General features: G+C 38.5%; 1 protein-coding gene and 1 non-coding gene across 3 annotated transcripts in view; both read right to left on the bottom strand.

The window, feature by feature from the left end:
• The window catches only part of OPCML (opioid binding protein/cell adhesion molecule like), a 1,159,533-nt gene that overhangs the window by 1,047,106 nt on the left and 85,961 nt on the right, over positions 1-26,466 (bottom strand). The window lies entirely within an intron of this gene.
• On the bottom strand, positions 9,593-9,694 carry LOC114672556 (small nucleolar RNA U13). Its single transcript, XR_003722962.2, has one exon. It is a non-coding gene; the product is annotated as a small nucleolar RNA U13 (small nucleolar RNA).

The following is a 26,466-nucleotide window of genomic DNA, read 5'->3' on the forward strand; positions in this document are numbered from 1 at the left end:
TTTTCAAGTGACCATGGACCTTATAAAACCTAATCTACCATATCACAAAAAAAGCATCAATAAATTCTTAGTAGTAGAAATCACACTGATCACATTTTTTGACCACATTACAATAAGAATAGAAAAATAAGAATAGTAATTTAAACACAATAACAAAAACTTAATAAGCAAGAAATTAAAAATCACCTTCCTAAATTAATATGGGATCAAAGGCAAACTAAAATAGAAGCCATTTTTGCGGGGGGACAAAAAAAAAAAACAAAACTTATCAAAATGGTAGTAAACAAATCTTAAACTCTTCACTGTTAGAAAGAAAAAATTAATATCAATTAAGCAAGTTTCCTGAAAACTAACAAGATAAATAGAAAAAATAAAAATGAGCAGAACTAGAAATGGTAATGAACAGATTTAGAAAATATTCTTTAAATCGTAAGAAAATGCTACATACAATTCCATTTATCATTTGAAAATTAAATAGAAATAGGCGATTTACTGGAAAACCACAAAAAACTCTCAAGATTTTTTCTAAAGTGGTAGAACACCAAAATACACCAACAATCATGAGAAAGACAATCAATAAACTATCAAAAAAGTTTTGGGGCTTCGGAACCAGGTCGTTTTTAACAATAAATTCTGTCAAATTTCTTAGCAGTGTATACTCTCCATGAAAATATCTATGTGCATTTATATGTAAGTCCACACCTCTACATACATGACTATACTCACATTCTGCCTTCTATCCTGGAAGAAGACAAATTGCTTCCTAATTTATTTCATAGAAGTGCCCATTCCAACACTGGATAAAAGATAGTACCAAGATGAAAACTATAGAACAGACACAGTTACGAACATAGATGCAAAATCCTCATTTAAACGTTAATAAATTAAATTCAAGAGTATGTCTTTAAAAAACCACCCACTGCAACTATTTAGTTTAATATTGGAAAATCTATTAATCAAATTAATAGGTAATATTAGCTCAACTGATGGAAACAAAAAGCACAAGACAAACTTCTCAACTTTTTCTTATTTTTTCAAAAAAGTGCGTTGTAAATCAGGAATGTAAGGATACTTTCTTAATATGACAAAGACATCCACTTTAAACCAGCAGTGTGAACAAGGAGAGGAAGACCAACCGGCTAGTGACTACTACTATTATTCAACACTCTGCAGAAGTTTTAGGCAAGGCATTGTAGCATGATGAAAAGGGGACAGAATTATCATTATGTCTACTTCAAAAACCCAAGGAATAAACTGAAAATCTACTGCCAGTAATGAGATAGTTGAACAATGTTGCTGATAGATAGAAATTTGAAAAAATAGCTATTTGAAAATAATCTTTTGAAACTACATAATGGAATAAAATAGCAACAATAGAACAAAGCAGGAAAAAAAGCATAGACTACAACATGTAGGATTAACTTAAATAAGACACATGTAAGAACTATAGAAAATATACAATTACAAAACCGATGTCAAAAAGAAAATGGGCTTCAATAAAGGAAGAAGCATACCACATTCTGGGAAAGGAAGAGTGAATGATATAAAGATATTAATTCTTTGCACATGAATGTCCCTGTATTATGAAATTCCAATAAAAAAATCAATTTGACTTTTCTTCTTTGGAAACATGATGAAGTACTTTTAAAGTTAAGCTGGCATAAAAAGCCAAGAATAACTAAGGGAATTTTATAAAGGAAGAATAATAAGAAAGGCCTTCTACACCAGACATGAAATATGTTTAACAAAATCTTAGTGATTCGATCAGATGATAGGAGTTCAATAATTGACAGAAGGATCAGTGCAAAGAGATGAAATGTGAGTAGAATTAGAATCTGATGTATACAAGAATGATAAGAGTAATGTAGTGGGTATGGAAAGGGAATGGAAGGAGGGAGGGAAGAATACAATTTCAAAGAGGATAATGAGGAAGCCCTCACCAGGAGGGTAATTTTGATCAAAGATTTTTAAAAGATGAAGGAGTTACCCACCCATATATCTTGGGACAGAGCTTTCCAGGAGAGAACAGCAACTGCAAAGCCACTGAGGCGGGAACCAGTTGATGTGTTCAAGAGAGATGAAGGAGACCAAATCCTCCTCTTGCTGTAGTAACTAAGGCAGGGAAATAGTAGGAAATGGGACCAGAGAGGGACTGTGGTGGGCTGGGGATTGGATCATATAGTCTTTTACACCATTATCCAGATTTCACTTTTTACTCCAAGTGAGACGGCAAGCCATTGGAAGTCACGGGACAGAGGCATGGCAGGATCTGATTTCCATTTTTAAATGATCACTCCAGTTTCTTGGTTAAAAATAGGCTGTAAAGAAACAAGACTAAAATTGGGAAGACCAGTGGAAGGCTACTGCTAAAATCTAGCCAAGATATGATGAACAAAGTAGCAGTGCAGATGGTATGGAAGATTTTGCAGAAAGTAGAGTCAACAGGATTTACTGAAGGCGTGAAAGTGAAGTATGAGAAAAAGAGAAGGGTCAAGGGTGACTCCTAAATGTTTGGTCTGAGCACCTGAAGGATGTAAGTTTCATTAGCTGAGTTGAGATGACCTCACAAAAAGTGGCCTTAGAAAGATCAGGAATTTAATTTGGACTACGACACATCTAGCCTGCTCATTTAGACAGCTAGGTGGAAATGTTGAGAAGGCTATTGTATTAATATATACTCTAGAGTTCAGGGGAGAGACACAGACTACAGTCATAAAGCCTGGAGTCATAATATATAGATTTTGTCAGGAGCAGTGAGTCTGGATGGAATCGGGGTGGGAGTGAGCATAGAGAGAAAAGCTCATGGGCAGAGGCCTAGGGCCTGACAGCACTAGAGGCAGGACTGTGCCGAGGAGAGGAGAGAATTGCCAGTGAGGTAGGAGGTTGTGGTGATGAGTCTGTTTCTGGAAGAGACAGTGGTTAAGCTGTGCCAATACTGCTGACAGATCAAATCCCATCAAGACTGAAAACTGGCCAGTGGAGATAACAATGGGGAAGTCATTGGTGACTAGATAAGAGGTGTTTTGGTGGAGAGGTGGGATCTAAAAACTACAATGGGTTTTAAAAAAGAGGAAAGAAATTGAAGTCTGTCAGCTGAGACTACTAAGAGCATTGCTTTAAAGAGAAACAAAAAGGGAAGAAGTTGGCACTACAGGCAAGGTTAAACATTTGGAAAACAAAACTAAAATAAATCTTCACATTAGTACATATGGCAAAGAACATTCCAGATGGCCTAAAGAGTTAAATGCAAAATAATAAAATATTAAAGCACTTACAGACAATATAGGTGAATAACTATCTAACCTTGGGATGGGAATGGATAATCTAAGCACAACAGAAAAGAAAAAAATATATACACGTACAAGTCATTTGATTGAAAAAATGCCAGGAAACCTTAAAATAAAAGTCATACATGTTTGAAGAATACATGACACAAATATTATACAATACTACTGTCCGATGCATTTAGAGAAAAATGCTGAAACACCAAGGGAAAATTCAGCAAATATCACAGACAAGAAGCACTACCACTGCCTAGATGTGAGAAACATTCAAACATACTTGTAAATGTAGAAGTTACAATCACAATACAATCACGATAAAATGAGGTAAATTTTTTAACCTTCTTAAAATATTATCAGAAGTTGTCAACCTCTAAAATTAGTTCTTATATTCAATATTGGCAAAGTCTGGTTGAGGGTGTGGTCACAGTTTTAATTAGGTGAAATCTTACCAGAAAGCAGATTGGTTTTATTAGTAACTTTAGAAGTACATGGGTTTCGAACATTAATTTCATTTCTAAAAATTTATATTAAGAATATAATATAAACACATAGGCAAAAGAACATTTATCAAGTGCCACATCTGATGCTTAAAATTAACAAATCTGAGTATCTTCATTGCAAAATAAGAATAACTGTCTCATGTAGTTCTTAACATTAAATAAATTAATATTTATAAAGTATTCAGTATAGTATCTTGACATACAATTAAATCTTATTTATTTAAAATCATTCACTAAATCCTAAACGTCATTTGACAATCATTCGTTGAATAGGTAAATAAAATAGTCACATTGTGTCAATCGAGAAAAGATGCAAAACCATATGTATTGTATGAATCTCAATTTATATATATATGTCTTTTGAGAGAGACACAGCTATTTGTTTTATATCATACAAAATATTACTATTAAGTCATTTGAGCCTAACTACTTAATAAAAGAAATACCATGTGTATTGTATGAATCTCAATGTTGTTTGTTTGTTTTTGACACGGAGTTTTGCTCTTGTTGCCCAGGCTGGAGTGCAATGGCGCAATCTCAGCTCACCGCAACCTCCGCCTCCTGGGCTCAAGCAATTCTCCTCCATCAGCCTCCTGAGTAGCTGGGATTACAGGTATGTGCCACCATGCCCAGCTAATTTTGTATTTTTGGTAGACACAGGGTTTCTCCATGTTGGTCAGGCTGGTCTCAAACTCCCCACCTCAGCTGATCTGCCCACCTCAGCCTCCTAAAGTGCTGGGATTACAGGTGTGAACCACCACACCCTCCCGAAACTCAATTAAAAAAAAAAAACAAATATATATATATAAAAAATAAATTGAGATTCATACAGTATATATGGTTTTGCATATTACTTTTTTCAAAAGTGTATATTTCATTTGACATATACAGGTAAAAAATTGGAAGAAAATATATCAAAATACTTATGGTTCTCTCTGGATAAGAGGAATCATTACTACTATTAAGAAATCAGTTATCAGAGAAGCAAATACTACATGTTTTCACTTCTTTATGTCCATGAATATTGAGTACTCATGGACATAAAGAAGGGAACAGCAGACACCAGGGCCTACTTGAGGGTGGTGTGTGAGAGGAGGGTGAGGATTGAAAAACCACCTGTAGGGTACTATGCTTATTACCTGAATGCAAAATAATATGAACACCAAACCACCACAACACGCAATTTACCCATGTAACAAACCTGCACATGTACTCTGAACTTAAAATAAATTTGGAAAGGAAACAAAAGAAATCAGTTCTTAATCTGTCTTTACTTTTAATGTCATTCTATTTTTGCTGTTCTAGAGTTTTGGTAAAGCATGTATAGATATGTATTTTATTGTATCTATTTAAAACAAAAAAACATTTTTTTAGAAATGGGGACTTACTATGTTAATGGGGTCTTACTCCAGGCTGGAGTACAGTAGTGTGATCAAAGCTCATCGCAGCCTCAAACTTCTGGGCTCAAGTGATCCTCCTGCCTTAGCCTCCCAAGTAGCTGGGATTATAGGCACGAGCCACCACGCCCAGTTTTTAAAATTTATTCTGCTTGTAATTTGTTGTTCTTTCTGAATCTATGAATTTTGTGTTAAATCTGGAAAATTCTCTTGCCATATCTTTTCCCTTTCTTCTTCTGGAACTTCAATTAGACGTATGTTAGACCTACATGGGAGTCTCTTTAAGTTGTCTTTGACATTTTCTGTTTTTTGTTTCTTTATTTTACATCCATGGTTCTCAAACTATAGGTCGAGGAATACTGGGAAACCAGAGTGAATTCACAGGGACACTGTGGGAATGTTTCATTTTTGAGAGAGACATAGCTATTCATTGTATACTACGCAAAATACTAAAACTAAGTTGTTTGAGCCTAACTACTTGATAAAAGAAATGTCGGGTATTTCTTTTGCTCTAGGGGTACTATAAAAAAATTATTGAGGCACTAACACATGAATGGTGACATGAACCAAGGAAGTTTATGAATCTCTATTCTAGATTTTTGGTATTTATTTTGTTAAGATTATCTTCCAGTCATGAATTCTTTGGACAGCTGAAACTAATCTGTTTTGTATCCATCTATTGAAATTTTACTCTCATTTATTATGCTTCATATTTCTAAGAAGTTTTACTTGGTTACTTAAAAATATTACTGGTGGATTTTAATGTTTTCTTATTCCTAAATTATATTCTGACAGCCATTTTTATTTATTTGCGCATACCTATATATACATATTTTATATTCTGCTTTTGAAACATTACCCCATCTGTAGTTTTCAAAGTTCCTTTTCTACACTATACTATGAGCACTGACTTTTCTTCATGGTGGTCTGTTTCCTCATATACGTGATCAGCTACATGTTTTAAAAATTCGTGGAAATGTAAGCAATGCCTGCAATTAAAGTGCATGCCCTTGGTGAAGATTTGCATTGTTTTCCCCAAGGATTTAAAGTCTTACCAATAACCTATGTCCAAGCTTACAACTTATGGGAGCCACATAGGAGTTGTGAATTAACACTCATGGGAAAGCAGTCTTCAGTTAAGGATTCCAAGAAGCCTGTCTTTCCCCTCCATCCAGAGACATCTTCAACCCAAGCAAGTAGTCCCACTCTCTTCTTCTGCAAGGCCCATGTTCCCCCTTAACCTACTTCAGGATCTTGCCTTTACGGTCTGTGGCTCCAGGATGGACTCTGGCTGTTTTACCAAGTCCCAGGCTTTATCTCATATCCACACCCAATCCCTCAAATTTGCACTCTAGGGAATGAGGGATCAGAAACTGTCCTAGTGCAGAATTGGCTTCACCTTACCTTACCTTTCTGAAGTAATACTGTTTTGTTGCTTTGTGTTTCTTGAACTTTCCCTTGCTTTCTTGCCAGATCACTATGCATTTAAAAATACTTTAAATATATTTTTCACAGTATTTCTAAATACACTGGGATTATTTCTGTGTTTGCCTCACCTTACCATATTTCCAGAAAGAGGAAAGCATGTTTTTGTATTTTTACACTGAGGAGAAATTACCTTTATAGTTAGATGGGATTACACTATTCACTTTGCTCATGAAAGCTCCCGGCCTCCTCACTCACGCCTTTGCTCATTCTGTTTCCTCTACTCAAAATGTCTATGATGTCTATGTCTGTGACACATTTCCGAGTCTTACCTATCCTCAAAGTCCAGAAAAATGCTGCCTCCTGCCTGTAGTCTTCCTCAATCTCCCCTGCAGCTTCTGAAGCTAAGTTTACCTGTATCTTTCCTTTGAGTATCTGTCACTTTCTCCCTCGTAGTGAATATTTAAGTATATCAGACCTTGCTCATTTGTAGTTATAGAAGTTAGTGCTTTGACTGTTTACAAAGGCTTCAGATTTCATCATGGATATTATATTTTAATTTTTGTGAGACCCAAATTTGCATTCGATACTCCATGGCTGAAGTTCAGAAGTGACTTCTATAGTTTGTAAGAGTAGCTGGGAAGGCCCAGGGAACCCATTACCAAGTTTATCTGCGTAGCCCATACATACGCTAAAAAGGTGGTCAAACTTTGGTTCTTCCAATGGGAAGGGGAAAAAAGTTCCTAATAAGAAAATTGGCTTCTACCGTTGCTAATATAAAAGAAGAGAAAAATAAGTAGATCCAATCAAGTGATGACTTTGGCCAGAAAAAAAATTTTATGTATACATATACACATATATACACACACACATATATATTTAATATATATTCAATATAATATACATTATATTATTTAATATAATATATATTTTTTAAAATAATATTTAAAAGCAAAGATTCAGATTCTGCAGTAGTTCAGACATGAAAGGTCCACCATACATTCTGTACGGAAACTGGAAAAAGCAATTTATGAAGCTATTTTAGCAAGTTCTCTGGATAGTGCAAAAATTGTTCAAGTGAGAGATGGCCTAGTATAGAGTTTATGTTAATGGCGAGATTTATTTTAATAGCTTTATAAATTACTTGAGTTCTGTATTTATAGAATCATTAAGGGTCCAAAGGGGTCACTTATATTTTTCAGTTATATTTTATTGCATTTTATGTAGCAAATTATATGCTATAGTAAGATTCATGAATATGGGGATTGGTGAAGGTCTCAGGGTATATCGCTTGCAAATGTCAAGGATTTTATGAATGTTTATTATGTCCTGAAAGGTAAAATTCATGTCTAGCTTAACTTTCTCCCTGACTTCACGCTTTTCCCGTAGTAGGCCCACATTTGTTGAAATGAGTAGGCATTACATTTGTTGAAAGAAGAAAAAAAAGAAAGCTGTTCTTATCTTTACGTTGCTTTTCCACATTTTGGCATTTCTCCTGGGGTGAGTTTACTTAGGTGTTGTCAGAGGAGAAAAGTGAGGTATACAGAGTCCCTCTTCAGTTTCCATGTGTGGAATTGTAACAAATAAATAACATCCTCATTCATTATTAATAGTCTTTCCAGAGATCAAAAAAGTGGATTCCAATTTCCAATGAATAATTCTACTGGCAATTATTTGCAGTTTAAATAAAAGGAAAGGCATTTTATGTGGACGATACAAGCAGTGGATAATTAAAATACAGTAACTGATTTACATAAATAATGAAGATGGGAAATTATCTCTGACTTCGTTTGCAAAACTCGATTTCCAATTCATCCCCCGTGAAGAGGATTAGCCATTTCCACTCTAGCCCCACCTCTCTAGAGGGGACAAGAGCACATTATGCATATCGCACAGTTTTTCTCTGGCAAAGGTGTAAGAGGGATCTAATTTCAGCTGTTCACATTTGAAAACAAAGAACTGAGCTTATATAGTTCCTTTAAAATTTTTTAATTAAGAGCTATAAATAATGATTTCCAAAATACACAGGTGCATTCTCAAACACACCCTCTACATGCAACCACATACAAACATATGCACAAAGTGCAGTCACAAAATACCCAGTTGAGGATTGCATAGTAGATGAGTTTTAAAACTAGCAGTAAATTGTTCATTCTCAAATAAAAAAAAAAAAAATGCTAACATACCTACTGCAACAAGAACAACAACAAAATACTACATTACTTATATTGTCACTTTCAAAAAAAAAAGAAGAAAAATAATAACAAAAACCTAGGAGCTGATTGTTACATAAATGAATGCAAAAAGACTGTCAAGTTTTGGTTCCTCCATTTGGTGTATTTTTGACTTGGCAAAATGAAAGATGGAATATAGTGAGGCAACAGGTAAGGAACTGTGTGGCCATCTTTCGCGATCGGTCCCCTCATCCCAAGGCTTTTATATTGATAGAATTCCCCTATTGTGACTTTAGTCAAAATCCACATATTGCATGAGTTAACAGTTTCACTCCGCTCATCTTTCACTTAAAATTTTCTCAGGATCTGGAGGTTCTGGGCTGACAAGCTCACAAATGTGATCTCAGAGTCCAGCATCCCACATTCAAGTTTCCACATTCACATTTGTGAGTGCCAGGATGTACTATGTCCTGTATCAAGGACTACTTGCAAAAACGAAAGAGCGTACAATTAGGGAAATATGGGTTTATGGCCCAGTTCCACCGCTTACTAGCTGTGTGACCTTGAATAGTTACTAAAATTGTCAGTTTCTTCAAGCTGTAAAGTGAGGATAATAATAGAACCGAACTTGCATGGTTCTTCTGAGGAGCAAGGGTAATACTTTATGTGAAAACCCCTGCATAACTGCATAACTCTAAACCTTTCAGTCCTTAGGACTCAGAGGTATGATGGAATGCTGTTCTATTTTGGTTCATTTATACACACTCATGGCTTCATTTTTGTTGTTGTTGTTGTTGTTGTTGTTGTTTTCACATCAGATGGGTAATGTGCCGACGTCATAAGAAGGTTCAAGGGTGGCATATCTCACACATGCGTGTGAGCCCAGCCATCACACTTATGAACCACAGAAGCGCCTGCTTCATTTCTTTTCATTTAAGCCTAATGATTGTTTGAGTTTTTAGCACACCTATCCAATTTATATGACATCTTATTTCTCTGACGGTAAACCAACATTTATTTGTTGTTAACTGATTATGTTGCCTAATGATCAGGACCCAGATTGTAACGTGTTATGTGTCAGCCAAGCTGAATGCTGTCATGAAATAGACACACAAAAGGCTGGAGCTTGTTCTGCCTGCCACAGACGGAAGCCATTATCAATAACCCAATAATATCAATAGAGCCGGGTGCGGTGGCTCACGCCTGTAATCCCAGCACTTTGGGAGGCCGAGGCGGGCGGATCACAAGGTCAGGAGATCGAGACCACGGTGAAACCCCGTCTCTACTAAAAATACAAAAAATTAGCCGGGCGCGGTTGTGGGCGCCTGTAGTCCCAGCTACTCGGGAGGCTGAGGCAGGAGAATGGCGTGAACCCGGGAGGCGGAGCTTGCAGTGAGCTGAGATCGCGCCACTGCACTCCAGCCTGGGCGACAGAGCGAGACTCCGTCTCAAAAAAAAAAAAAAAAAAAAAAAAAAATATCAATAGAGGCTGAGATGAGATGGCGCAGAAGCTATTTCCTCCACCTTCTATCACCTTTTTGGCTCCTCCTGGGGAGTCAAGATGTGTTGCAGTCCGCAGTGTAAATGTTTCAGCATCATGTGCACTTGGGAAATTGCAGGTCCTTTCATAGAGAAATCCCACAGAAGACAATTAAGGCCTGGTACACATTTCCTTCAGAGACCTCTCACACCTCAGCCAAACGACTCCTCCCTTCCCCTTTAAATGCAGGATAACCAGAATGGATCACTTAATATTTGTTAAGCATGTCATGCACTTCAAAACCTCTGCAACCTCGCTCACCTCTCCCCTCTTGCCTGCGAACCTTGCAATGCCTTCTTACTCCTGATATCCACCCAAATTCTCTGACTGCAAACTTTGAGTCATCCTTGATTAAACCATTCAACAGTCACCTTATCTATGAAATAGTTTCCCACACCTTGCCTAATGGAAAATTTAGTCACTTTATCACCTTCTACCCATGGCTCTTTTTACATTATGAGGCATTTTTCAAAGTGCACACCAACTGGGCCTGCTTGCATAGGAGAAGGATCTAGATTGCATGCAGTCTCATATGCCATACTGCTACTCAGCCGGGACAGCGTCAGTCAGTGAATGTCAATGAGAGATACATGAAAGACCCTTTACCCACAAAGAGTTAGAAAATCTAAGCCCCTGTTCCTTAGATGTAAACTATCTTAAACAGATGAAGCTAAGGCTTGACTAAGAAAGTAAGCCTGAGCCACACAGGTTTACCTTTAGCCCATCTCAAACCCCATGAAGTGATAAGAAACCCACATTGGGGGTCAGAGTGCAGCTCACAAGAGCACTGACAAAGAAGTAAGAGCTGTGCCAGTGGATGAAAAATGTTGATGATTGTCTAAACAATAGAAAGCAAATAGTATCAAAGTTGTGGGGACAAAAAGGGACAACAGATAAAACAAGAGTCCAAAATGCATGCAAGAGAGGGCTTGTGGGATGAGAAAGCCAAGGAGTGTGAGCAGGGGTTAACAGGGAATATAGCGGGCAGTATGGGTACATGCTGGTGTCTCTGAGGCTGCTAGTCTGTGGCGGTTGATGTTTGGTGTCAGCTTGACTAGATGGAGAATGCCTAGATGGCTAGTGAAGCATTGTTTCTGGGTCTGTCTGTGAGGAGACTGACATTTGAGTCAGTGAACCGGAACAGAAAGATCCCCCTCAATGTGGGTGGACATTCTCTAGTCAGCTGCCAGCGCCGCTGGAGCAGGGCAGGAGGAAGAAGGGGGAGGAGAAGTTTGCCGCGTCTTCTGGCTCACTCTCTTCCCAGGCGGGCACTCTTGTTTCCTCTCCTCCTGCCTTTGGACATCGGACTCCAGGCTCTTCAGCCTTTGGACTCTGGAACTTGCACCAGTGGCCTCCCTGGGGCCCTAAGGACTTAGGCTCCAGTCAGGGGGCTGTACTGTCGGCTTCCCTTGTTTTGAGGCCTTTAGACTTGGACTGAGCCACTACCAGCTTCTCCCCCAGCTTGCAGATGGCCTAACTTGGTGGGACTTCCTCGTGTAAAATCGTGTGAGCCAATTCTCCCTAATAAACTCCCTTTCATGTATACATGTATCCTATTCATTCTGTCCCTCTGGAGAACCCTCATACGTAGCCCCTCCACCACTACCCCACTCCTTCACTTGACCAAGTCAAGCCTGTGGTATTTGTAGCACTGAAAAGCAGTTTGTGTGTGGGCACTGGCCCAAAGAGGCACCACAAATGGTGACCATGGGTCCCTCCATGGGGGGAGATAGACCCAGCAACACAGTATGAGCCTCCTTCCACTGCCACACGAACCAGAACACCGGCAGGTAAACAGACCCAGGCCAGGAGGAGAGGGAAGTTTGGCAAAAAAACAAAAGGAAACACAGATAATCAAATCTTATTCTCCATTTGAAGGAAAACACGCTTTTTAATAAAGCAGCATTCATTAGAGCAAAGAAGAGACAAAGACCTTAAGCTATATTAACGTCCTTAGAGTTATTCTAGAAAAATGCTAAATCTTTAAACAGAAACAACTATATCTTGAAATTAAGAATGATCTTCAAAGTAAAACAATGGTAAGTGATAATGGTCTAAATATTAAAACATCAGGATGGCTGTAGATGAAGAGTAACAGCTAGAAGATCAAACTAAGGGTTTCTCTAAAAAATCATAAATAAGAAAGAAAGAAATAGAAAATATGAACAGAAAATTAAGAGATATAGAGGGGGTCTGAAAAAGAAAAATGAGCAGAAAAAAAGATTAAAAATATTTGAAGAAATTTACTTAGAGCTGAATAAATACATGGGTCTTCAGATTGAAAGGATCTACCTCATGCCAAAATGAGTTTTAAAAGGTTCACAACTTTCAACATTATGGTAAAATGTCAGAACACCATACATAAAGAAACATTTAAAAAATTTCCAGAGAGAAAATAACAGATTACTTACAATAACATAGAGATTAAATTTACATCTTATTTTTTAACAGCAAAACTAAATGCTACCAGAAAATGATCCGAGATTGTTATTTTAAACCCATACTCCATACCCTGGCAAACTTGCATTCAAGTATGAGGACAAAATGAAGATTTTTGAACCTGCAAAGACTTGGAAATTTTGCCATCCATAAATACTTCAGGGAAAAAAATATATAAGGAAAATCCCATAAAATAAAAAACAAAACCAAGTAAAAAGATACAAGAAAGAGTAGTAATCAAACAAAACACTAAAAGTTATAGTCAAGTTTAAATAACTGTTGATGCTTGAGGTTTTAAAAATGTATAAAATAACCATCTGGAACTAAAATCCCAGATGTTCTCAACCATGGAGTTTGCCAGAGAGAGTGGTGAGAAGTGTAAGAATACTAAATTTTTTATTCTTATGTAAGAGGAAGATATAGATATTATAGCTGTCGACAGAATTGTTAAAATTGTTAAAAATATAAGTGTAACCACTAGAAGAATAGAAAAAGATATATAAATTTCAAGTCACAAGGGAGGGAATATAATGGAACAAAATATAAAATCAATTCAGCCACAGGCAAGATCCAAACAAATAACGAAAAAACAAACAAACCCAGTAAAGTTCAAGTATATTGGCAATCACACAAAAAAGTTCATTTTAAACTCTGAAAAATAAAATGCAGTTACATGTGGAGTACAAGAGGGCCCCTGAAATTAAAAGACACAGAGGGAATAACAAAGGATGGAAAAATGAATACTAGGTATGACGCAGTAAGAAATAGATATTTGATCCTTGCACCTTATTCCCTGTAGTTTCTGATAGGAGTGATGAGTATGCCTTTGGTTCTTGTGAGGTGACTCTTTGAGGGCCCTAGGTCACTTCAGAAGGGGGCTGCTTGCCGGGAAGGCCAAAGCATCATAAGCCCCTTGCAACTTTAAGCCCCCATCCTGACCTCTGGGGAGGGGAAAACAGCTGGAGATGAAGTTGATCCCCAATGGTCAACGATTTAATAAATCAGGCCTATGTAATGAAACCTTCATGAAAGCCCTTAAGTATTAACAGGTTCAGAGTGCTTCCAGGTGGGTGAACACATCAAGGGGCTGGGAGGGGGTGCACCCGGAGAGGGAGGGAGGCTCCATGCCCCCACACACCGCACCCCATGCCTTGCTCTTCTAACTCCTTCCATTTACTTGTTCCTGAGTTCTATTCTGTACAATCAGCTGCTAATAATAAATAAATAAATTTCCTGAGGTCTGTGGGCCTTTCTAACAAATTATGGAACCTGAGAAAAGAGTCGCAGGAACCCCGATTTGTGGCAGGTTGGTCAGAAGTATGGTGGAAACCTGGGACTTGTGATTGGCACCTGAAGCGGGGCAGTCTTGTGGGACTGAGCCCTTAACCTGCAGGTTCTATGCTAGCCCCAGATAGTGTCACAACTGAGTTGAAGCACTGGGCTCCCCATTGGTGTCCGGAAAGTAAAAGATTTTCTTTTTTTTTTAAGCCAACCTCAAGCAAACAAAAATAAAAACGAACAAACAAAACTCCACCATGCCACACCTAGACGAGTTTACAAGAAAAATTCCATCTGTTGCAGGGAATAGGAAATGTTTATGAGGCCAACCTAACTCTTTTTTTTTTTTTTTTTTCTTTTCTTTTCTTTTCTTTTTTTTTTGAGACGGAGTCTCGCTCTGTCGCCCAGGCTGGAGTGCAGTGGCGCGATCTGGGCTCACTGCAAGCTCCGCCTCCCGGGTCCCGCCTCAGCCTCCCGAGGAGCTGGGACTACAGGCGCCGCCACCTCGCCCGGGTAATTTTTTGTATTTTTAGTAGAGAGGGGTTTTACCGCGTTGACCCAGATGGTCTCCATCTCCTGACCTCGTGATCCGCCCACCTCAGCCTCCCAAAGTGCTGGGATTGCAGGCGGGAGGCACCGCGCCGGGCCCAACCTAAGTCTTATACCAAAACCAAACTACAAAGAAGAAACGAAAGGAGCACTTTTTGTTAGGCGGGAATCCAGACCCAACATGGCGGCGTTACCCTGCCTAGCAGGCCTTTTGTTAGACTCCCCTCACCCTTGTACACACCCGCAGACTTACACGCGTCAGAGGTTCCCGCTGGGCAGCCACACTCCCCCGTGACCTGCAGCTCACCTGCATTCCACAAGTTCCTAAACAGCAGTTTCGGTTGACAGTTTCCAAAGACCCCTTCCTCGTGACCCTTCCTCAACTCCTGGGTTTCAAGACCCCCCCAGGCCCTCTTTGCACAACCAGCTTCCCTCCCTCTCAGGCTGTAAGAAGCCCCTACCCTCCTCCCTCAGCGCGACTTCCTCATCTCCCGCCTTTGGGCGGAGGAACCTCGCCTGCAAGCCCTAATAAAAGGCTATTCTCACTGCCATTTGCCATGTCTTCCTTCCTGGTTCGGCTCCAGCCTCAGTTTACCTTTACATTCTTTCTCTAAGATTCCTAAATAAAATGAGCAAGTCAAATCCAGCTACGAATTAAAAGAATATTATATCATGACACATTTAATTCAGGAATACCAAAATGGCTTCACATCAGGAACGCCATTACTGTAACTAGATATGATAATAGATTAAAAGAGAAATCCAATGTAATAATCTTAATAAAAGTTGAAAAGCATTTGATAAAATTTAATGACTATTCCTGAGTAAACCAACAAATTTTTGGCCAGCTAGAAATAGATGGAATGTCTTTAATTTTATAAAAACTTTAAGCAGAATCCAGGCAGGGCGTGGTGGCTCACACCTGTAATCCCAGCTTTGGGAGGCCAAGGCGGGTGGATTAACTGAGGTCAGGAGTTCGAGACCAGCCTGACTAACACGGCGAAACCCCGTCTCTACGAAAAATACAAAAACTAGCCAGGCATGGTGATGCATGCCTGTAATCCCAGCTACTTGGGAGGCTGAGGCAGAAGAATTGCTTGAACCCAGGAGGTGCAGGTTGCAGCGAGCCAAGATCGTGCCATTGAACTCCAGCCTGGGCAACAAGAGCAAAACTCCATCTCAAATAATAATAATAATAATAAATAAATAAATAAAAATAAAGAAATATTGTCAACATTTGGCCAGGTGTGGTGGCTCACGCCTGTAATCCCAGCGCTTTGGAAGGCCAAGGTGGGTGGATCAACTGAGGTCAGGAGTTCGAGACCAGCCTGACCAACAGGGTGAAACCTTGTCTCTACTACAAATGCAAAAATTAGCTGGGCATGGTGGCAGGTGCCTATAATGCCAGCTAATTGGGAAGCTGAGGCAGGAAAATCTCTTGAACCTGGGAGGTGGAGGTTGCAATGAGCCAAGATCATACCATTGCACTCCAGCCTGGCAACAGGAGTGAAACTCCCTCTCAGGGGGAAAAAAAAACACACAGAAACCTACAGCAATTATGTGTGTATATATATATATGTGTGTGTGTGTGTGTATATATATATATGATTTCTATTAGAGCTTGGAGCAAGAGAAAACAAAGACCACTTTCTACATTACACTACAGGCTTAGCCAATAAAAATGTCAAAGTCAATATATAAATAATATAAATATCACAAAGAAACAGAAAATTGTTGTAATTTTCTGCGGTATGATTGCCTACATGTAAAAGAATTTGAGGGTTTTACAGATAAATTATTAGAATAAGAAACTGTTAAAATAAGAAAGTTCTGTAAGGTGACAGACACATTCTCATCCATAAAAGTCAATTATTATGTGTTAGCACAAATTATAAACTAGAATTTGTAATTAAAAATAAATCCAGATCTATGCCTCTCTTTCTGTTACAAACACACACAGAGTAAAGTGCATTTGGAGAAGGAAAAAAAGCCCAAGAATGACATGAAAATTTTGAAAAAGAAAAAAATGGTAGGCAATTGCTCTATCAGTTTTACTATCACATGAAAAAAAAAAAACTATTGTAATAAAAACAATTGGACTATTGATACGAAAAGGAAATACATGGAATAGAACTTAAGAATTAAGAAATAGATCCATGGATTCATGGGTATTTATTTTTGTTAAGGTATAGGATGTAATTTTCAAGTAAATATAGACAGGATATACTATTTATACAATTGTTTCATAGAAAACTAAACTACATAGATCTTCTATCTCACACTATATGCAAACTATACATTTTACAATTTCAAAAGGATTAGAGTTAAATAATAATAAACAGCCCTTTATGATTATTGTTGTGTTTTTGTTTGTTTGTTTTAAAAGTCTTGTTTGGGGAAGTTTTCCTAAGTAGACTTTGAAAGAATAAGTCACAGTGGAGAAAGTGGACAGATTTGATGAGAGAAGAATTTTAAACTTCCGTAACTTAAAAATAAAAATGTGTAGGCAACGTTAAAAAACACGCAAATGTCTTTGAAAGATATTTTCAACATACAAATAAAAGTTCTATATCATATATATGTGTATAAAGAACTCCCAAATTATTTTTTTAATTGTTAAAGAACTCACCAGAGCACAAATTATGTTAAAATGTAATTCAAATACAAATTTCAAGTGTTCAATAAATACATAAAAATGTATGTAGCTCTACTAAAATCAATAAAATACTAATAATAATACCTCAGGTTTATTGAGTGCTTGCTCCTGGCCAGCCACTGTTTTAGGGTTTACTTGTGCCAATTTTGAAGCTTTACAACCAAGCTTTATAGTGAGTAGTTTTCCAACGGCAAAGAAAGGAGAGGTTGTCTGGAGAACCAAAATAACTTGCCCACAGATACTCAGCTAGTTGCAGTGGAGCTTGGGTTTAAACTGAATTTGACTAGGTCCTAAACCAGTTCACTACCCTGTCATGCTCTCATTGTTTTTGTTTTTTCAGTTATCAAATTGGCACAAGTCTTTTAAAAAGGTCGCTAATATTCAGTGTTAGTAAGGGTGAGAAAAACTTTTTATTCTCAGATATTCTTGGAGGCATTATAAATTGATAGTCTTTTTAGTGCAATATGGTGGACTCTTTAAAAACCGTTTAAAGCACACTACTTGACCCAAGAATTCCGCTTCCAGGAAAATAACCATTAAGAAACAGTTAACACATGCAAAAGGCATTTACAAAAGAATGCTTATGGCACCATTATTTGCAAGAGTGGAATCTCAGAATCAACATACATATCAGTAAATAGGCTTCTAGTGAAACAATTTGGGGAAAACCCACGCAATAAAACAGCATTCAATCTTTAATAAAAAGGAAGTAGGTCCATTCTTACTAAACTAATATGAATTGATACGGAACAGTTGCAAAACATGGTGACCAACTGTTCCCTGAAAAAATATTGCAAAAGCAAACATATTTAAACCTGTGTGTGTGTGTGTGTGCGCGTGTGTGCATGTCTTTTTTTTCTGAGGGAAGAAGGTAAGAAGAAAAAAGCTTGAGTTTATGTGTAATCATTTAGAAGAGACTAGGAAGACACACAGCAAGCTGTTTTCACTATTACCAGTGGTTCCTGCTTGACAAAGGAATAGAAGTGTGTTTGGTTGGAAAGCAGAGAATGGGAAACTATGGCCTTAAACATGATACTTAATAGCAATAGCTATTCTTTGAGTCTTTTACAAGAAGATATTCATGTAATATTTGTGAAATGAAAACAATAATAAAAGATAAAAAATAAAAGTGATGAAATGAAAACTGAACCCACAGAAAACACAATTTAAACAAGAACATTAGACAGCACATTATTGCAATAGTTGCATACCATCACAGCAATGCAGGGTCATGGCAGGGATGCCCATTATCAGGCCTCTGAACCCAAGCCAAGCCATCACATCCCCTGTGACTTGTACGCATATGCCCAGATGGCCTGAAGTAACTGAAGAATCACAAAAGAAGTGCAAATGCCCTGCCCCGCCTTAACCGATAACATTCCACCACAAAAGAAGTGAAAATGGCCGGTCCTTGCCTTAAGCGATGATATGATCTTTGAAATTCCTTTTCCTGGCTCATCCTGGCTCAAAAAGCTCCCCCACTGAGCACCTTGTGACCCCCACTCCTGCCCGCCAGAGAACCACCCCCCTTTGACTGTAATTTTCCTTTACCTACCCAAATCCTATAAAACGGCCCCACCCTTATCTCCCTTCACTGACTCTGTTTTCGGACTCAGCCCGCCTGCACCCAGGTGATTTAAAAGCTTTATTGCTCACACAAAGCCTGTTTGGTGGTCTCTTCACACGGACGTGCAGGACACCCATCTGGGAAATAAATGTGATCAACCACTCTAAAGATTCAGGGTGCTTAAAGAGCCCCAACCCATCTTTTATACAAAAGCTTCACAGCACCTTTCTGTTTTAGGAAAGTGCTAGGTTCCACACTGGGTGTTTTTTATGTATCATGCCAAGTCATTTCACTGAGATCTGCTGGCGATTCAGCCTGGAGCTTTCAGATTCCTTCTCATTTTACCAACATCAAACTGCATCCTTAACACAAGGCTGATCCTGAAGTGATTCCACTAACAGATGCAGAGATAGCTTTGGCAGAAATAACTTCAGGCTCCTATTCTCTTTTTCCTTGTTGAAACATGCACAGCATTGCTCATTACAGTTAATCAGACTCACAACACTTCATCCTGGCTGAAAATAATAGGCCCTATTGTACATTAGTAACCAGGTTACTTCACCCCTTCATTGCTGCAGTTAACACCTATTATTTCCTCCAGGCACCAATATTTTGAAACGGGATCATTTAGCTCTGAAGTATGTTAAGTGTTGTGTGTGCAGAGCTTCTTTTGTCAGAAGGAGGAATTCGAGGTGGCTGAGTCTGTGTCCTAGCTGTTGAGCTACCTGTATAAAAGTCAGTGTTGACATCCACAGCACACACCCTACGTTTAGAAACAGGGCTTTGGGGACAGGGTACCTTGGCTCACACCTGTAATCCCAGCATTTGGGAGAGTCGCTTGAGGCCAAGAGTTCAAGACCAATCTGGGCAACATAGACTCTGTCTCTACAAAAAAAAAAAAAAAAAAAACTAAATAGAAAGGGCGCCTTGGGTGTCTTATTAATATGCTGTTATTGAGCCTGAGACTCGGAAGATCAGAAGGATTACAGCATGAGATACTGGCTTTCCCCTCTATTTGCACTGGAAACCTCTGAGAACACGGGAGACACGGCCTTTTCTAAATGCTTCCCCATACCTCAAGTAGAAGCAGCAGCGAGGAGCAGAAAAGTAGGCTGCAGCCTTCTTCCTACTAGCTCTAAGCATGTTCAAGCAGAGGAGGATGTAGAGAAAGAACTGCTTAATGTTCTGAGAGAAACAAGGTAGCCATTTGGTGACACAGAAAAAAAAAGTTAGTCTCCTACTCTCAACAAGCTTAAAGCTATTAGAGTATAATTTTCAAAATGTTAAACATGTCTTTTATACAAATATTAAGTGAGCCCATGTCAAAGATATATTTAACTTATTAATGAAAGAACCGAAAGAAGAGTAAAACTAGTTCAAAGACGATTTGAGAGACTGAGTTAGTTATATATATAGGTCTGAAAAAATGTTACAAGAAGGTTGCTAAATCAAATATAAAACTGGTTAATGTCCTACAGAACGAAAAACTAATTTCTAGGGTTATCTTTTCTCGCTTTGGACAAGAATAATTTACGTTGATATTAGTCATATAAAAGTTGATATTTACACTTACAGGGTAACAAAATATCCTAATCAATAATAAATACTAAGTGAAACAATTGCATCCCTAGAGAAACAGATAAACCTCAAGTTGCCTAAGAACACTTCATCATGATATTGAAAAACCATGTCGTTTTCCTTTTTCTTTTTTCTAACTTTGAGTTTTTGTTTGTTTGTTTTGCATGCAGCTGTGTCCATGGTGATCCTGGATGGTGGATGGAGACCATACCCCATCTACACAGTTTCAGGTATGAAAGGTCACCAAGAGACCACAGACCAATTTCCTCTCTCCACACGGGTTTGGGTTAAATGACAAGAAGTCAGTTTTGTGTAAAGGGGCTGTCGACATGAGCTTATGCCATAAGCTTAAACTCAGGCGGACCTGCTCTTTGCCACTTTTTGGCTAAACATAATCCCAGACCAATTTTCTCATCTGTAAGTGCAGGTAATAATGGCACCTACCTCATAGACTGGAGTGGGGAGGAAAGGAGATAATCCAGGCAAACTGTTTCCTGGACCGTCTAGCATTTACCCAACAGTTAGCAAATGCTGCTGCTGTTGTTGCTGTTTCTACACCTTGCAACTGGATTCTATCATCACTCATCATCTGGAGAATGTGGTAAAATTTAACTGCAGTTGGATCCAACTTGGGAAAAGGAGAGAAACTCACAAAATAATAACATAAATTGCAGAAAATGTAATTTCCCCACTGGCTAAGTTGTCCTTGAACTAGCTTTCTATGCACTCCAGAGCAGATTTTAAGCAAAGATTGGTTCGAGGATTATAGCCTTACTATTCTTCCTCTGAGGAGAAAAGGAAAAGTGAGAAACAAGCAGGAATTTACATGCAGTGTTGGTGGGAGATATAAAGTTGATTGGGAGGATGAGAAGACGGGGCTGAGGAGAGAAGGGACGGGGGCTGCCAAGACTGTTTAAAAAGTCAGATGTGACTGTCCCTTAGTGATGTGTCTGTGACTTTATGATCTAAAAGGGGGTCAAAAAGATCTGTTCCACCCACCTCACTGGGATAGTATAAAGATAAAAGAAATAAAGCAAAACTTTAAAAGTATATTCTGCTCATTCTGCTAATAAGAGTCTCATCTTTTTATTCTGCTTACTGGGTCTGTAGGAGACCAGGAAGCTCAGACATTCACTCTGAACTACACAGCGGTGATGAGATTTAAGCATCTCTCTGACAAGAACAGAACTCCTTTAGCCTTTTGGTAATCAGTTTTGTAGTTGAAATAGCAATGGATACATGTGATATCCTTTGTAGTTTGCATCCGTGTTTTCTGTTGGACAAAAGTTAGGTATTTGCAGTTTTAAAAAATTCCCTTACTATATATTTTTGAATAGTCATGTTGAGGTATAACTTACATACCATAAACCTACCCACTGTAATATAACTAGTTTATTTTATTTTATTCTTTTTAGAGACAGGGTCTTGCTCTGCTGCTTGGGCTGTAGTGTGGTGGTGTAGTCATAGCTCATTGCAATTTCTAACTGCTGGGCTCAAGGGATCCTCCCACCTTGGCCTCCCAAGTGGCTGGGACTATAGGTGCACCACCAGGCCCAGCTGCTAATGATCTTTAGTAAATTACAGACTTGTGCAACTACCACAATCCAGTTTTAGAACCCTTTCCAAAATCTAAAAATGATTCCTCATTTTTGTGTGTTGTTACTCTCCATTTTCATCCTGCAGTCCCAGGCAACCATAAGCTACTTTTTCTCTATAGATTTGCCTTTTCTGGACATTTCGTAAAAGTAGAATCACACAACATTTTGTCATTTGTGTCTGGCTTTTTTATACAGCATACATTTTTTCAAGATTCATTCATGCTTAAGCATGTTTCAGTAGCTTCTTTGTATTGTTGAATATTACATTGCATAGATTACTACATTTTCTTCACTCATTCACCAGATGATGAACATTTGCACTGTTTCCAATTATTTAGTATGAGTAATTTTGATACGAGCTTTTGCATATAAGTCTCTTTACAGACATATCTTCTCACGTCTCTTAGATACCTAAGAGTAGAATTGCTGTGCCATATATTAAGTGTATGTTTTTATTAAACTGCCAAACTCATTTTTTTTTTTTTTTTTTTGAGACGGAGTCTTGCTCTGTCGCCCAGGCTGGAGTGCAGTGGCCGGATCTCAGCTCACTGCAAGCTCTGCCTCCCGGGTTTACGCCATTCTCCTGCCTCGGCCTCCCGAGTAGCTGGGACTACAGGCGCCCGCCACCTCACCCGGCTAGTTTTTTTTTTTGTATTTTTTAGTAGAGACGGGGTTTCACCGTGTTCGCCAGGATGGTCTCGATCTCCTGACCTCATGATCCGCCCGCCTCGGCCTCCCAAAGTGCTGGGATTACAGGCTTGAGCCACCGCGCCCGGCCCTGCCAAACTCATTTTTAAAGTACCCATACCATTTTGCATTCCCATAGCAATGTATGAGAGTTCCATGCTCCTCATATCCTTGTCAGCTCTTGTTATTGTCTTTTTAATTGAAAATGCATCTCAATGTGGTTTTAATCTGCATTTCCCTAATATATAATAATGTTAAGCATCTTTACATGTGCTTCTTAGCCATTCGAATATGTTCTTTGAAGAAATACCTATTTAAGTCCCTTGGTCTTCTGTTTTTAATAATTTCAAGTTTTATTTTAGATTCAGGCAGTACATGCACAGGCTTGTTGCCTGGTATATTGCATGATGCTGAGGTTTGAGGTATGAATGATCCATCACCCAGGTACTGATCACAGTACCCAATAGTTCATTTTCAGCCCTGGCCTCCTTCTCTCCCTTCTCCCCCCATAACTTCCCATTGTCTATTGTTGCCATCTTTATGTCCCTGAGTACCTAATGTTTAGCTCCCACTTATAAGTGAGAACATGTAATATTTAGCTTTCTGTTCCTGCACTGACTCACTTAGGTTAATGGCTTCCAGCTGCATCCATGTTGCTGCAAAGAACATTATTTCATTCTTTTTCATAGCTGCATAGTATTCCGTGGAGTATATCTGCCACATTTTATATACCCAATCCACCACGGAGGGGCTCTTAGGTTGACTTCATGTCTCTGCTATTGTGAACAGTATGGTGAGGAACATACAATCCAAGTATCTTTTCGGTAGAATGGACATCTTTTGCTTATTTTTAAGTTGAGTTCTTTGTCTTACTGTTGAGTTATAAGTATTTTTATATATTCTATGTATAAGTGTTTTATTAGCTATGTAATTTAAAATACTGGCGCTCAGCCTGTGGCTAGCTTTTCATTTTCTTAGTGGTGTCTTTAGAAGCCTGAAAGTTCTAAATTTTGAAAAAGTGCAATGTACTATTTTTCCCTTTGTGAATCATGCTTTTTTTATCATTTCTAAGAACTCTTTGCATAACCGAGGATCACAAAGATTTTCTTTTATGTTGTATTCTAGAAGTTTTATAGTTTTAACTTACATTGAAATCTACAATCTATTTCTAATTGTTTTTAGTGTATGATATAAGACAGTGTTTAAAATTAATCATTTTACAAGTGGATATTCAGTTGTGCCATTATCATTCATTGAAAACATTATCCTTTACCCACGAAATTACCTTGGCACCCTTGTCAAAATTCAATTAACCATAAATAACATGTTGGGTATTTTTTACCTGAACATTCAATTCTATTCCATGAGCTACATGTCTAACCTTGCCCCAGTGCCACTCTTTATTCCTGTAGAAATATCCAGTGTTTTTTGTTTTTTTGGTTTTGAGACAGAGTCTCACTCCCAAGATGGAGTGCAAGGGCACAATCTCGACTCACTGCATCCTCCACCTCCCGGGTTCAGGTGATACTCCTACCTCAGCCTCCCAAGTAGCTGGGATTACAGGTGCACCACTAGGCCTGGCTAATTATTGTATTTTTAGTACAGATGGGATTTCACCATGTTGGCCAGGCTGGTCTTGAACTCCAGACCTCAGGTGATCCGCCCGCCTCAGCGTCCCAAAGTGTTGGAATTACAGGCATGAGCCACCTCACCCGGTCCAGAAATGTCTAGCGTTTTTAACCCCAAGTCTTGGATATCATCATCTAGAGATCCAGGAATACAAAAAGGAAAGTTTGTACCATATATTTTGTATACACAATTCACAAGATCAACATGATCACAATGAATATTGTGGTTTATCACTACTGCCAAATTTGTAATCTATTAACACACACAGACAAATAATAATACATAATAACAAAAGCCGCCTGAGAGCCTATAAATTTGGTGAATTTTCTAGATTAAAACTACAAGTTTGGATAATTAACAAGTATTAGTTTATTATTAAGCACAATCCATGTTTAGTCTTCACATGTTCATGATTATTTTGGTTTCCTATCTGTAAAAAATTTCCCTGTCCTCTTTGCTAAAAGAACTTCCCTTTGTTCAGGTGTTGAGAAATGACATGATCATAGAAGATGTACCTCTCTGTAGCACTAGCAGCTGAACCACTATTACTCTGGGCCAAAGATCCCCAAGCTTTCTTCTGCAAAAGGACAGAGAGTAAGTATTTTAAGTTTTGCTGGACATAAAGTCTCTGTAACAACTACTGAACTCTACCATTGTCTTGGAAAGCAGCTGAAGGCAATGTGTAAATGAATGGGTGTGACTGTGTTTTAATAAAACTGGATTTATATCAACAGGTAACAACAGCAGGCTTTGACTGTGGGCCTTAGTTTGCCAAACTCTTGCATAGTGTGCTTTCCTAGGGTTGCTGTGACAAATCGCCACAGATTAGGAGGCTTAATAGAACAAACATTTGTTCCCCAAATTTCTGGTCTCCAGAAGTCTGAAATCAAAGTTCTGAAGGCTCCAGAGAATTATTCCTTGCCTCCCTCAGGTTCTGGTGGCTCCTGACATTCCTTGGCTTGTAGCGGCATCACTCCAGTCTCTATCTTCATCTTCACATGGCCTTCCTCTCGGTGTCCTCTCCTCATCCTATAAGAACACTTGTCATTGGAAATGGGGTTTGCTATAAATCCTAGATGATTTTATATCAAGATCCTTAACTAATTACATCTGCAGAGTTGCTATTTCTAAATAATGTCTCACATTCTGAGGCTCCGGGTAAACCTACATTTTGTAGGGGGGCCACAATTCAACCACTATTCAACACCTGGTCTAGGCTAATCATGGTAATCCCATTCTTCTTTGTCATGAATTGTTTTTCAGAAAGCATGGGACCCCCTTCTAGCCAGTGAGGCTATAAAGGCTGTTTATGGGGAAATCCAGGGAAAATGTGTTCCTATTTGATGAAAAATAAGCACAGGCACATTTCTTATACTTTCCTGCCTCTGGCGGTTGTCTTATGCTAAGTTGATGCAGTTACCTTGTGACCATAAGAACAAAAGCCAGAAGAATTGCTGAGAAGCTCATACTAAGTCCTCACATCATTATGATAGTGAATTAACCAACTCTGCCGTTTCCTTACTCCGGACATATAGTGATGAGAGATAATAAACACCTATTGATTAAGTTCTTTAATTTAGGTTTACTTTTTAGGTATAGTCAAAATCATTGTGACTTTCTCAGAATAGTTATTCTCAGGTATCTCCAAATACTACAACCAGAGACTAGAGTGACTGAAAAACTTGTTGATCTTCTCGCCAGCAATCAATGACACACCAGTACAAATCCATTTTTTTTTTTTTTAAGATTTCTCGCTTTGACATTGACTCACTGGGCAAAAAAGCTATAATCAACCTTTCCAATTTAATTCCAGGATGTACTATGGAGACTGGGCAGGAAAAATCTTGGAATACTCAGTGGGAATAGCATCACATCTCTGAGAAAAAATGGGACTGCCTAAAAAAAAAATAGGAAAACAAAAGGGGATTTAAAAAAAAAAAAAAAAAAGAGCAAGCAAGCGAGAGAGAGAGAGAGAAAGAAATGTTCTGCTAACTCTGAAGACTAGCCTGAGTGGGTCACAATTCTTGTGTACCCTGTGACTTCCACAAGTAAAAGGAAAGAGAGAACACAACGTTTAGGAGAAGTGAAGACACCACAGGCAAAGAAAAGAGGTGGTGGTTATATTGGAGCGACGTCATTGTCCTGGATAACTCAATGTGATATTG

The sequence above is a fragment of the Macaca mulatta genome, chromosome 14 (genome assembly GCF_049350105.2).
Source record: "Macaca mulatta isolate MMU2019108-1 chromosome 14, T2T-MMU8v2.0, whole genome shotgun sequence".
NCBI classification, from domain to species: domain Eukaryota; kingdom Metazoa; phylum Chordata; class Mammalia; order Primates; family Cercopithecidae; genus Macaca; species Macaca mulatta.